This window comes from Argiope bruennichi, chromosome X2, assembly GCF_947563725.1.
Source record: "Argiope bruennichi chromosome X2, qqArgBrue1.1, whole genome shotgun sequence".
NCBI classification, from domain to species: Eukaryota; Metazoa; Arthropoda; class Arachnida; order Araneae; family Araneidae; genus Argiope; species Argiope bruennichi.
Genome location: NC_079163.1, coordinates 112,693,542 through 112,704,244, shown reverse-complemented (window position 1 = coordinate 112,704,244; position 10,703 = coordinate 112,693,542).

Sequence of the window (10,703 nt, the reverse complement as noted above, 5' to 3'; positions counted from 1 at the left end):
CACCAAAACCCGATAAGCCTGGATTGATAGCGACACGGGGGTGCACGGACTTTCTTTATCCGGGCACAACTTGCCTCGGAATTCGTCACAAAATGGTAAAAGAGAAACCGAATGAAAAACTTTTTCCTTCGAGGTGAATGGAAAATTTTGTCGCCCGGGCCATAATGATCGGCGGTTGAGCGATGGCGGTTTATCTATCCCGCCTTAATGGCCGACGGTTGTTATGGCCTGCAGGCCCCACTTAAATCCTTATCGGAGCCCGCCACCGCAATGAGCAAAAATGGGCAACCTAATGTGTTTTACATAACAGATGGCAGTCGGTCCGCAAGATACATTTTATAATGAGACTTTTAAAGAACTCGCGCCAGAAATTGTCTTCATTGGGGCGAGCCTTATTTACGAGGACGACCTTTTCTCGGCGATGATAACGCGTCTTCCGCCGGGGCTCAAAAATGGAACCGTTTAGGGCGCTCCAATCGCCGAATAAAACAGTTGTTAAAACGCGTGCCATTCGATTTATGTTGCTTCCCATTCGCGCCGCAAGATCAAAAGATTCTTTTTCAGGTGGGCGCGCGGTGCGAATTAAAAACGGGCGTAGGTGAGCTAACGAACAACTAATTAAACAAAGCGTCGCCTGCTTCCACTTCCGGCGCGGCGCCCTAATCTGATTAGGCACGCTTCTTAATGAACCATTCCAAGAGAGCGAGTCCTGCTTCAAAGGCCTTTTTTATTCGTTGACAAATAGCACTTGTATTTATCATCCGATCCGATCATTTTTCAGACCCACACAGGTGTCTGAAATACCGTAGGCCTTTCCATTGATTCCACTATTGATTCCGCATCTCTTATTTCAGCGGCATCTTTGAAGCACTATTCGGACGAATCTGGATCTTACTTTTGAAGTCTACAGAAATCAAGAAACCATGGCTATTAAAGAATTTAAATTCTGGAAAGATACGAGGGACAAATAATACTATTTTTCATTTCAGCTGATAACTTTGAAAGCTTTTCAAGTTGTTGTCTTCCCATTCGCTAAAGAAGCCAGACGTCTAATTTGTTTACTGCAGCGATTTAGCATCTCCTTTAAAACTTACAATGCGATTATAGGCATAATTTTTTCAATTTCTATTAATACCGTTGATGTTATTTAAAAAGACTTATTCATAAGAAATCAAGATCGAATGAACCAGTAGGTGGAATTAAGCAATTTTAGATACAGAGAATGTTTTAACTCTTTGAAAGAATTTGTAATTGATAGGCTTAAACAGCAACTTTTAGTATATAGAGAGATTTTATCTTTTTATTTTGATAAAGTTTTGAAACTTCAATGGTATTACCTACAAAGCAACTCTTGCTAATTACATCGACGCATGTTTTTAACAAAGGTTCACATCAGGAATGTTAGCTGATGTAGATTATTTTATTCCTGCAAGTTGTAATTAATCAACCCGTGACGGTAATGCTTGTGTGTAATACATGATTTATATATAAAGACAAATTCTCTTAGTCGTTCTCATTGCAACCAAAGTCTCTTAGAGTTATCTTTACTGATGCTTAAAATTTTTTGATTTTCTAGTCTTCTTGGGTCTGCCATCAAGTTGAAAGATGTTGCAGAGAACAATGAATGTGGATGAATAAAAAGATTTAAAAGATCATTACAGAAAATTGCAACCATTTTATGTGAGTCACATGATAAACATACTTTAGCAATATACTTCGAAAATAATGTTTAATAGAGGCACAGTATCCATGACTCTGACAAATTATTTCATTTAATTAAAATCAACAGTAAGGCGAGGAGTTTGCTCTTCACCTAAATAAAAAAAATTACGAAGAATAAATCCAGGACGTTTAAGATTCTATAGAGATCATTCGATTCAAATATTTTAATTCGAGAATGCAAAATAATAAATGCTCATGTATGACAAAAACAAATTCACACGAAAAGGGAAAACATTATAATGGAATTTATAATGTCATTGCTGTGTTAGCAATGGAGAGATATTGTTCATTTATAATTTTTGGAATAAATAAAGCAATTCTTTTATTTGCACCTGTCGGTACATTTGATCATTAACAATCGTCATATTAATTTAGATATTATTTAACATGTATTTTCTCGTTCATTTGCAAGTAGTTAGTATCAAATGTAGCCAAAAAACAATTACATTGTTTCAGTAAAGCTTTTTTGTGGTATACAATACCATCAGAAATAAGAGAAATAATAATTCATGCAATCAGAATTATACTAAGTTTTAAAAAATTTCAATTTTAGGTTATATCATGTTCTTTTTATTTTTTATATGCATATATATAGACAGCAGAATTATTCTAAAATAAGTCAAATATTCAACAAAGAAGAAATTTTCTTAAAAAGTCTTAAGTATTCAAAATAAAATACACATGCAAAATAAGACTTTCATTTAGCTGACTTGAAATTTTTTTTTTCGTTATAGTAAATAGGGCCTTAATTTGCGATATCTTATATAAAAAGTAATATTCAGTAATCTAATGAAAAATTTTAACAATCTTACAACTGTCGATAACAGCAAATTACTCAGTGAAAATGACGAAGACAATAGTGAACTAGTCGACTGTTTTTATATGTTATTCCAGGCACCAAAAAAACAATCTGCTCCACCTGCAAAATTATTTTTAAATAAATCAGGAACTAGAAGGTTAATATCTTTAGGAATGATGCGATGTCGTAAAAATAAAATTCCATGTGTTTAATCACTCTTGAATCAGTTAAAAGTTATCCAAGAGGAGAAGGAAAAAAAATCATCCTCCAATTACAATTTTTTTTTCAGAGCTCTGTATCAAGTTCTAATTACCTTAAGCCATTCTCATCATATCCATTCTGCTTTATTTCCATTCAGGTTCTTCTTCGCTCATATTACGATCATTTGATACAGTGTTAAGACTTAGCTTCTCAAATACAAGATCAAAATTTAAAAAAAAAAAATGCCTGTTTTAAAATGATCTTTTAAGTGTCAATTTCGTGTACATTTACACTGCAAAAGAAATTAAAACTTTGTAAGGAAAAGTTTACGAGGTGACAGATATGAATGCCAATACCATAAAAAGATAAAATAATATTTATTATTAACTCCCCGAAACTTTCACGCATGTTCTCGAATAAGGTGTTATGTCCCAGTCCCACACATAAAGATTGGAGACCTCTGCTAATTTTGTGAACGCCATGAGTGCTCAGGTTTTTATTTTCAGATTCCCATACACGACCGTTTTGTGCTTCTTAATACGATGAAGAAAACCGAGTATGCATTTTTGAACCTTTTTACGACGAATTGAAAGCAAAATTTGACACAAAACTACAATTTTAATAAAACGATCGTATACCAGATTTTATTTATCTAAGCTATGTTTTTCAATGATCATGCTTACATACATGTAAATAAATAGATCTACAGACGGTAAACTCTTTCATGAATTTAATTCGCCGGCGTCCTGGCATAGGGGTAGCGCGTCTTCCCCGTGATCTGGGCGTCCCGGGTTCGAGTCCCGGTTTGGGCATGGTTGTTCTTCTGTTGTTCTATCTGTGAGATGTGTGAATGTGCCCTCCTGTAAAAAGGGGTTGTGCAAGCGAATGAGTGATGCGTGAGTAGCAAAGTCGTACTCCTGGCCCTAGTTGGCGCTGCTATAAAAAATAAGAGACGTCCCCCTCAGGCTTAAGTGCCATAAGAAACAAACAAACAAACATGAATTTAATTCAAAATTTCATTTGAATCTGTTTGAATCTAGCTCTGTTGTTATCGTGCTTATTTGCATTTGGATAAATAGACAAACGTTCTTTGAATGGATTTCGTTCAAAATTTGATGAAAATCTACAAATTTGTTGTTAAGACCTCATACAAAATTTAATATAATTAGCTCAAAGCGCTTTTGAGTTATCGTGTTCGCAGACAGACATAATTCCAAGAAACGTGATTTTCGAATTCAGGAAAGTCTGAATCATGAAGATTTATCAAAATTTGAGGAAAATCTACAAATTTGTTGTTGAGATCACTTACAAAATTTAATATGATTAGCTCAAAGCGTTTTTGAGTTATCGTGTTCTCAGAAACATGTTTTTCGGATTCAGGAAAGTCTGAATCGTGAAGGTTTACCAAAATTTGGAGCTCATTTTTTTATGCGATTATAATACTTTCAATATTATTATTTCATCGTGTTGATGAGAAAGTAAAAAATAATTCATTATTTTGAAATAAAAGTGAAAATAAATCGATCATTTTAGCACAGGGATTATAGAATTAAAAACATGTGTGGGACTATTCATAGGAAATGGATTAGTTTAATGGAGCCACCATACTTGCACATTTCATATCAACGGAGTTTTCAAACCAAATTTTATTTTATTAATACATTGAATTTTATAATACAAAATCTCCTAAGATATACCGAATTTCCCATTATAGTTGTTGATTTTAAAACTAATATTTATAAGCAAAAACAACTTTATCAAAATAACGAACAATAACTTTTATTTTTGAAATGAAATTTATGAGGATTTTACAATATTTAAGCAAAATTACTTCTGGGAAACGTGAAGGCATTTACTCAATTAATTTAAAAGAAATAACGAAATTATTTGATCAAATTTCAGTAAACATCTCATTTAACAAATACAACTTGATAGAATTTCGATTTTTCAAAGTAGTTTCGTCTCAAAATTACGAAACATGCAAGAATATTTACTTTTTCAGGAAGTACGAAACCAAAGGGAAATTAAGTCTTCATAAAGGAAAAGTATATAAGTAATACGCAATTTAGCCTACCTTACTGTAACATTCTTGAAAATGTTGCGCAAATTGTCTGCTTACACAAATTGAAGAGACGACTTTCAGCCTAGTAAATGAAGTGTGTCATCTTTTTTTTTTTTTTTGGCATCCACTTCTTTGAATTCTATAGCTGTTCTTAGAACCTTATTTAAGGATGATTACATTTTGATTTGATGATCGTGATGAGCAACGAATGAGGAAAAATTAAAAATAACCTACTTCTAGGAAATGATGAAATCTTTACACTAAAAAAAAAAGGATCAGAATCGAAGAAAAAAAAGAGGACTCAAACATTTAAAAATTACATTTACAGTAATCAAAACAGATGATTTTATCAAAAAATTTATTAATTCAGCATAGTTATAGAAATGCATTAGCTATTACAACTGGAAAACAGAATTGTATTTTCAAATATTACTTGTTTCTATTCTATTCAAATATCCTAAAATTGATTTATGCATCTTAAAATTAAATTAACACGCGTTTTACATGACTAAAATAGCATATTATATTAATATACTTAAAGAAAATTTATTCTGATAGCAAAAATAAAGCGACAATTTAACCATACTGTTTGCCCATTTCTCCCCGTCAATGGTAATGGTTTTCAATAGGTGCATAGTATATAAAAAGTAATTGACAAGGACTTGTATTTAATGTTGTATCACGCGATAAAACGAAAATACAACAAAAGGCTAATTATTAATTTCTTTTTCAATAATGTTTTCAATTTAATGTTTTTAATTTCAATGTAATGTTTTCAATTATACAATGTTTCTTCTTTATCTATTGGTCTATGAATATGGTCTATATCTATGGTCGAAGAAAACACAGATTGAAAGATTTCAAACATAGAAATTGAGTTGTTATTTGATTTTGAAAATATTTAAACATAACTTATAATACAAGATGGAAGAAACGACTGATAGGACGGTAAAAAAATTAAACAGAACAGAATAAACTAATTATGAGTATGACTTTGAGATGACAGTGGTCTCTTTATTTTATTTCAAGCGAGCAGCGCATTAGATGATTTTTTGTGAACTTTGACACCTTCCTACCGTTTTCCTTTGCTTTTCACAATCTTAAGATATCACCACCATGTTCCAATCCTTTTCATTTTTCAACCGACTTTTCATACATTTCATAGAAAAGAAATGGTATAAATAAAATTACTTAGAATAAAACTTGCAAATTTTAAAGACTCATACTTATTTACTTTGTATTTCAATGAACTACAAATTTATTACGATTCAAGAATTGTTGAACAGTGAATCTCCGTGAAATTTTTCTTAACCTTAACGCTAAATTTCTTGCCAATGTAAAAGGTTTTCCTTTTAAAAATATGCTATCATATCATAAAATACAAGGAGACGAAAAAAAGAGAACAGCCCTATTAGAAACAGTTAAAATTTAAAAATCCGATTAAGTAGAAGGATTTTGAAGCTTAGCTTGAGAAGATTGAAAAATAAAATTAAATATAGCTTGGCGATACAGATTACTTTGTATCTAAAATGTAAAATATGTTACGTGGGGAAAAGTTTGGAAAAGAAGTCCCTTAGAAACGGGACGAAAAAAATTGGAGTTTAATAATATAATTAATTTAAATTACAAACATACGTAAATAAAAATTAAAATACCTTATCTTAAATGATAAATTTAAACAAAAAGTATTAAAATTTTTAGGTGATTTTTTTTTAATTTCATACATTTTTATTGGTCTAGTTGTGCTGTCTGACACAATAAAGTACCTACTATTTATTTACAATAGTTTTATTATATCACCGATTTATTATATACTCTTACGTGAAAAATTTTAAGTAAATACGAAGGATAACACTGTTTATGAATAGATAAAAATTCTGTAACAAAGTTACTTTGAAGCAAAAATGGGGGGAAAAAATCAAATGAAATAAAAGCTCCATCTACTTTGTGAAGAAGGGCGTTACTTAGTCTATAGTTGACAGTGCCGTTCTATTATCTGAGAAAGACGGGTCCAGAGCTTAGGAAAAAGCTTCTTCTTTTCTAAACGAATCTAATTAAGAAATGTGTTCGCGGAGGGAGGAGGCATGCTGATCAAGGGGACCGGAGGATCACGCCTTGAAGCGATTCGGAAAAATTTAGCAGAAGAATGAAGATTTTCCGTGCGGTTTCAAATTGATCGATATCCGTGCTCTATTTCTCATTTGATGCTGGAAATAAATCACCCTCTATTAGCAGTGACGCCGTTTCATTCCAGCCGATGTCGAAACAATCGATGCGAGCTTGTTTGTAGTTGTTGCGGTAAAAATTTGCATACAGCAAAATACTGCTCTTCTAAAAAACTCTTTCAAGCAATTGGTGGTGTAAGAGAAAGAAGCGTTTATTTCCATTTTAAATCTGCATTTAACCTCGCGACGTAAAATACGGATATTATTCCAATCAGTTTTGAAACCCCAACTGGGAAAGATATACATATGTATTAAGGTTTATTGTTGCAGTTTTCTTTCTTGTCGGAGGCTTCTTTTTCATAAGGCAACGTCTGAAGTATAATTGCGATTTTTAGGGGACCGACCTTTCACATCAATGGTTAGGAAATTTAGATCCGACTCAGACAGGATTTAAGAGCAGACAGGGAAAAATCAAAATTTCACAACTTGTGGTTTAGAATTAATTTGGAGAGAGACTTTAATATAATACTGGTGGGAGAATATAATTATAGAATTCTTGAAAATATATTTCTAATAGCCAGTTTTAAGAACAAATGTATATTATAATACTAAGTAGATACTCCGTAGACGGACAAAACAATTAAAATACTTGTTTCCATCGAGTGTAATATTTTAATGATCTATTCTCAAAATTAGAATTCCATGCCTATATTGAACTTCCGTGTTTTGGACATGCAGAAGGTTAGAATATAAAGAAATATTCAGTCTAGAGTTTTCATTCTGTATACAAACATAATATTTATTCTACATCCATAGAAAATTTCAAAAATACTCAAATTCGAATATCAGTTGATTAAAAATCTGCTTATGTTACTTGTTTTTGTAAGATTTTGCATCTAGACAACGTTTTTATTTGTATGATTTTAATTGTTGCATTTTAAGTAAGCAACAAGGAATTTTATATGAATTATTTAAAATATTTATATAAAAATCGTTTTATTTTATATTAAGCAAAGCTTAGCATGATTTATAGATTTTTCTAATTGTATCCATCTTTTATCAAGCTGTTAAAATCAGCTTAATACCCATGTTGTATAAATGATTTAGATTGCCTCAAATAATATCCCTCACTTTGTGGAAAAAACAGATTACTATATGTAAATCTGTTATTTTTGCAAAATCTCTATTCGGGTCCGCAAATCTTGAAAACGAAAGAAACAACTTCAAAAACAAAATTAAAAAAAGTTGATAATTACACTTGTTTTTGAATGAAAAGTTCTGAAAAAAATTTATGCATAATTTTTCATCTACATGTTACTGTTATCGAACATTGCGCTTATTGGGCAATGCAGCAAGTAGACTCAGACTTATTTACAAATAATATAACAATTTAGAATTCCAACTCTAAAGTTAAGTATGCGTCTTAAAATGATTACAACAAAATTTGATATATTCATGCGTTTTGTTTTGTAATCTTCTGTAAATAAATAGTATTTATATAATATATAAAACATTAATAATCTCAATAATACAACATATCTACGACCAAGTTATGGATACATTTTCGTAACAACCAAAATTCTGTTTCTTCAAGTAATTAATTTGGTGCGTTGATTTGATTGATAATGCCTGTGGATTTCCATTGAAAAGTAAGGGTGAATGTCTTACTCTATATTAATTAGTATTCACTCACAGGTTTAACACAAATCGCTTTAATTTTGCAGCATCCAATAAATTCGTATTTTCGTCGAAAAAGAAAGTGAAAAAAAAAAAAAAAAAAAAAACATCTCCATAAACAAAACAAAAAAAAAAAAACATAATGAGCTACAGATCTTTCTCAAGTTTTTTTGGAAGGGTCATCAACACCGTTCTCAAAGTAAGTCACAATTAATAAAAGAAGTATTGAAAAACTGACATGAAAAACATCTTGATTTTCTTACAGTGGATATTTACGTACTAAAGAAAGCTTAATGTTACTTAATACGCTAGATATATTAATTAAAATAAAGTTTCAAGATCCAGCAAGCGCACGGTCATTCAGATTCACACACAAGTCTTTATCAAAATATTTCTATGTTGACTCTCAAAAAGATTATTTTTAGGACAGAATTGCTTCAAGAAATTCTCGTTAAACATCTTGTCATCTCTGCTTTCATCTTGGGTAATCAGATAGGAAAGCAAAAAATCATCTTGATATTTCTGAGTAAACAGCGAAAACAAATGGCAGATTACTAAGCGTTTGTTTGCCGGAACAATTTATTCTCACTGGATTGAATTATTTTATTTTCTCCTTAAGCAGTAGTGTAAATCAACACCAAAATGGAATTCAGCGTTTCCATTGTGGGGCGTAATTGGAAATGACAATTTGAATTGCAAACTGATTTCCCCCTTCTCACTTATTGATTATTTTTGTCATGCTATAGTTTAAGTTTTGGCTTTTCTGATATCTTTCTTCTTTTTGGATAATTGCCTCTGTCAAGTATCTAGCGGTAGATAAGGGTTACTGTAGCCAGATGGCAGAGTCTCAATTCGGTGTCAAGGATCGCGATTCGAAATTCAATTCCACTGGAGCTTTGTATTGTATGTGATCATGATACATATTAAATATAATAAATAAAGTAAAATAAAGTTTCGAAATCCAGCTAGCTCATGGTCGTCCTTGTTAAAATATTGTCATGTTAGTTTGATATGAAAGTTAGAGAAGTGAAATATTATCTTCGTCATCTACACACCATTTAATCTTATGAGGTACATCGCAAAATAATTAACTGTTTTTTTAAAGGAATATTAGTCTAGATAATCACATCAAACCCAATATTATTTGAAATGGTGATTTCCGGAATATTAAGGGAATAGGACGCGTTTTATATTTTCCCACAGATCTGTGACATGGCACTTTGTGCATTGAATCGGAAATGTAAAGCTGGCATTCCAGTGATAAACATCAGTCTGATCTATAAACTATTTTACAGATGTTCTAGAAACTATTTGAAAATATTTTTTTCTCACCACAGACGGAAATAAAAATAATTTATGAATTAATGAGCCATTAAATGTTAATTTCATTTTAAAAATGAAGCTTGATCATCCGTTGATAAGAAATGTTATAATGTGAAAGTTTATACACAGCCGTCAAAAATAAGGAGAAGAAAAATAAATCCCAATAAAAAGTGCGTTAATTTGTTTTTCCGTCAAATATCAAATAATGATGATTTGTGTTCAGATAAGATTATTAGCAAATCAGATTTTATTGCAATTTATCTAATTGAGGAAAAACCCAGGACTAAACATTTTAAATGAGCAAATTTGTAAAAATTTTGTAACTTTCAACGTTATGGTGGATAAATATTTCGATACAGTAATTTCAGATATCTGTTTTTAATTGAAATTAAAAGTTTTATAATTATTTTTACATTTAGAAATGCAGTTTTAAAGAATTTCTGTTATTTTGCGATATAAAATGCATAATTTTATATTTTTGCTCGCTATACGATGGAAATTTAAAAAAAAATTCCGCAATTATGAATTTTTGCCAGAAGCTGACATTTCATCGTTGATGATTTAAATTATTGATAAAATTCTGAGGAACACTAAAAATATTTTCTTTTCTGTGAGATCAAACAAGCTATTTAACTATTCAAGTCTTTCCATTACTTTGAAGGATTTGCATACAAGTATTGAAAAATAAGATATAAACTAAAATTTTCTTGAAATCTTCTATTTCTTTTAATTTTTTTCTAACCTTACATTTTAT